This window comes from Penaeus monodon, chromosome 2, assembly GCF_015228065.2.
Source record: "Penaeus monodon isolate SGIC_2016 chromosome 2, NSTDA_Pmon_1, whole genome shotgun sequence".
NCBI lineage: Eukaryota > Metazoa > Arthropoda > Malacostraca > Decapoda > Penaeidae > Penaeus > Penaeus monodon.
This window is the reverse complement of record NC_051387.1, coordinates 22658344-22663343: the sequence shown is the minus strand read 5'-3', so window position 1 is coordinate 22663343 and position 5000 is coordinate 22658344.

The following is a 5000-nucleotide window of genomic DNA, read 5'->3' as shown; positions in this document are numbered from 1 at the left end:
TGTGGTGTGTCTGGGGGTGGTGGGTTGTGTGTGTGTGTGTGTGGTGTTGTGTGTGTGTGTGGTGTGTGTGTGGTGTGTGTTGTGTGTGTGTGTGTGTGTGGTGTTTGGGGTGTGTATGGGGTGTTGTGTTGTGTGTGTGTGGGGTGTGTGTTGTGTGTGTGGTAATTGTTGTTTTTTGGGAAGTGAATTTCGTGTACGTTTACATCTTCGTCAACTTTATCTTATAGAAGGAATTCTCCATGACTTCCTTCTGCTCATGAATAGGAAAGGCAGACACAATTAGCAGCAATCAACTGATTAGGATATATCTAACCGCGAACTTTTATGGCAACACGAGTGGCAGAAATCAGACCACTTGCGTCGTATATTCTCCCCACAATGTCTTGGAGAGCGCCAAAGATGGGACTCGCAACACACGCATTTATCAAACTTCCTTCACCTGCGCTCTGTAACTTCAGAAAGACGACACGGAAGCCCGGGAATACGGACATGCGCGCAGATTGCTTCCGAAGAACATTGTCTCGGAATTTCTAATGGCCGGGAAGGAGGACGAAGGTCAATCCGTCATCGTTGCATTTCTTCCTCGTCATTTTCCGAGCTGTTTATCTGTTGGTTATTTAGTCATTCAGTTATTTTTCTTTTGCTGATTATTTTAATTCTTGCTTTGTTTTTAAGACAGATTTCTCTCTTGCTTTATGTCCTTCTGTCCAAGGTAATTAACATATCTCGGTAAAGTAACATCCATATATTAGATTAGGAACAAAACTAGTCAGTAATACAATAAACTCACATGGATTTGTTTTTAGATTGAATATTATCTAATAATAGTTGATGTTGTAGCTCGTTCTTCCGTTTCCCTCATTTCCTTAAATTGAAAGTCGTGTATTATCTTTCATTCTACCATTTTTTTATATCTAGCACATATCACGAAATCTCTAAAGTCCTGGAAACATTGGGCACATCTGTATTAAGGTTTTATGTATATTCCTCTAGTTTTTATCATCTAATTCCAGGGGTTACTTTCCCATTGCAAAATCTAATGCATGGAACATTTGTCATTCCATAACCATAAATTTCCTGATTCCTATTTCCCCCACAGATTTTTCTTCTCCTCCCCTTAACTCGGAAGCGAAGATGGGGAATTAGACGGCCCGGCTGTTTAAGGGGCTAATGGTGATAATGGCAGTGCTGATGCTGCCATTATCACCACGATGATAAGGATGGCAGCGAGTGAAGGTCCCGGCTTGGCTTACTGCTGCGTGTGGAAGTGCTGGCCCGGAATTGATTTTGCGATGTGAAAGTGGTCGGAACCCCTATTTCACATTTCATTTTCAGTCGTACACCACGGTCTGGCGCTGTACAATGTCAGTGCGAGAATTTCGGGCTACGTATAGTTTAAAGCAAAACATTTCGAACAGCAGATTGCTATTTTTGTCTTGTCTGTACATTATGGGCAGAATTTGATTATTTTCAGTTTCACAGAAATTCAGAAATGTTCACATTTTATTGCACTTTTAATTCCAATTTTGTTAGATGAAATGAGGAAAAAGGTCGCCCAATGATTCTGCGAGAAAAGGAAGGTGGCATTTGCTACCAGGGACCCTTGCAACTTTGCTGATTCTTATTTACACATCGATACATTGCGGAAAAGCAGTGATCCTTTTAAACGACTAAGGAGAAGGTCCCTGATTTCACTCTTCACATCATTTGAAGTAACTGAAGTCTAAAAGGAATCTCCGGATGAAGCTCGACAACGGAATTCGCAGAAGTGTTCGCAAGGCAGAGAGCCGCTTTTACTCGCGGATTCCTGATGTCACCGCGCTTCAGGTACGGCGAAAATTGGCCAACTCCTCAAGTCGCCCTCGGGAATTCAGATTTGAGTGACAGCCTTTTCTGATCTTTTCACATCGAGGAATGAATGACCTTCACTGAAGATTTTATCGCGAGTCTTTATCAGTGTAAAGGATGCTCCATCTGGCCCGAAAGAGGCTGTGTTTTCCCTCTTTCTCTCCTTTTTTGTAATTTTCTCTCTTTACTTTTGAGTACAAGCTAAACGAAGATTATATTCACATGTGCATTAGAACACAAATGCCAGAGTAGCTTTTCAACAAGACAACGAGGGACCTCCTTCAAACCTTCTTGAGTCCAGACTAGATTCTGACGAGGCGGACAAGAGTAGGATTTATATCATCTTGCCCTTCAATTCAACAGAATTTAATGTCATTTTGTATTTTAGAGAGCTGCCTGAACACGACACGGCAGTAAAGACAAGACTAGTACAGCAAACACACCGTGGCTTCTTCGTTAACACACGATTCCCTCATCTAGTATCTTCTCCCCTTTACAAAATTATCCAGTTTTACTTAGCATGGTCTACAGAGATAAGGATATTTTAATTCCCCACTCCTGACAAGACTGAAATAGTAAAACCATCAGCTACAGACGCATTCAGGAAATTTTAATAAAGCTTTTCCAGCAACAGGTTGTTATTGCAAAATGGTGTAAAGTGGCTAAATCTCTGTCAGTTTGGATATCTGTATTAACTCTGCGATTCTGAATGTTTGATTTAATCTGCTGTCAGCTTAAGCTGGACAGGGCTCGCAAATAAAATTACAGTTAGCTTGCAAATGCATCGCTGACAACCGAAGCTTCCGTTAACCCTTCTCATCCACGAATCACAATTCTGGAACTGTCGGACCGAATTCTATTCAAGTTTTGTCAGATCCACAAAACCGTTCTGCGCTACAAACCGTTCAGCTAAGAGAGAAACCAGATATGCAGGAATGCTTGATGCAGACCAAAAGTGTTACAGAATGTAAAAAAAATCGGATTGAAAAAAGTGAGAAATTGCTTGCATGGAAACGGGAAAGGAGGGATGGACAGACTGCATTATAATGAAAGTTATCCTCCATTTACATTACTTTACATTAACATAATGAAATCTCATACTGCACACTGAGGTCCAAGTCGGTGGCCTAATACGCACACATACACATATACAAAGTACACTTTATTTAATTTAATTTTAGTACTCCACAAGTATTTAATTTTCCCACTCTATTATGTATATAGTCATCAAGGTTATTAAAGAAAACTTCCATAACTAAACGTGATTATTGTTACTTAGCGCATACACCTGTTATATATAAAGCTTGCTAGGTACTCCCAAACAATCCAAAGCTAAACAGACCGGAGGAAACGAAAATGTTACACTCAGAAGACAGTAAAGTATTGCGGACTCTACACAACTCTACGGGAACTTTTATCACGTTTCTGCTTACTGAGTGATGCGAGTTACGCGCATACTCGTCTAAGGTTCACACACACACATTCACACACACACACACAAACACACACACACACACACACAAACACACACACACACACACAAACACACACACACACACACACACACACACTCACACAAACACACACACACACACACACATACACAAACACATACATATATATAGTTTTGGGTGTAAAACTATCCTTGTAAGCTGTTGCCAGCAGTGTGTAAGTTGGCAGTCGTTATAGCATAACAGTATGCACAAACATTGTCTGTTTTAAGTCGCCCGTGTTTTCTTTTCTACTTTGACAGGATTTTCCCCTTTTTTGATAAACTTAACACGTATAAATTTTGATTGCTTGAAACGGTGCTTCAAAACTTTGGTAACTAAATTATGGATTTATGACAGTATTTAGCTTAAAAAGTGAAAATTGCCTTTTTTGGATGTAGAATACTAAAAAAAAAAAACTTATCTACAAGTTGTCTCATAAGACGATGAGAAAACGTGAAATGCACTGCTTACAGGAAAAGAAATCTCTGTCAAAATGAGACCTTTGCTGTATTAGTTCGCCCCAAAGTTTAATTTCGTGACGGTTACTAACTTTTTTTTTCTGGACAAATATTGATGATAACATTATATCATTAAAACTACTGAAGATGTATGCCTGCGATATCGTAGCCAAAACCGCCTCATCACCGGACTGCTCAGGTCTAATACATTTCACAAATGTTAGTGTTTGTTTTTCTCATTCTAAATACAGTTTTGTTCTCTTTAATTTCCATTGGCCCTACTGTAACGTATATCAAAGGAAAACATATTCTCAATATGTATATATGTATATATGATATCTGCTTGTACATGCGGCATGTATAAACAAACTTACATAAAACTAAACACACACACAGACACACAAATATTTACAAGGTTTAAATCAGGTCAGGTCACACTAGCTTTCAAATAATTCTTGGTGGATAAAAAGGACGTTACGATTCTAACTCTTAAATAGTATTTTTTTTCACAATTTTTTATCCTTTGAACATGTAACTGTGTTCGCATGGCAGTCTCCAGAATGTAAAACATCATATCAGAGCTCAGTGGCTCCTGAAGCTCCTTAGCGTGAAACCCTCCAGGCGGGGCGCTCCGCCTTCGCCCCTCGCCCTCGTGACAGTAAATGCGGCAACATCCGTCGAGACAGCGGCGCGCCCCTGCATTATTCAGGGAACTGCGCCGCCATTTCCCGTGCGTAAAAGAGATGGGCAAAGTGGGTTCGCCGAGTCATCAAAGCCATCGAGCCGAAATGCGGCCACTAAACGCGCATTAGTCTTCATCATAAAAGAGTAGAAAGTCTTGCTCGGATTCTGAACTTCGGCAGCCCATCCGGGAATTTTCGGTAACGATCAGAAATGACTTTCTGACTCTCTTTATCAGTATATGCTTGAAAAGGCTTGGGGATGCAGACGCAAGCGCAGGCATACATAAACGCTCATACAAACATACATACAAACATGAATATAGCATATATCTGTCTATCTATCTATCTCTATCTATCTATTTATCTATCTATATATCTAATCTATCTATCTACTATCATCCCATATATATATCAAATAATATATATATAGATATATATATATATATTATATATATATGATATATATATATATATATATGTGTGTAAATAGGTACACACACACACACACCCCACCCCAC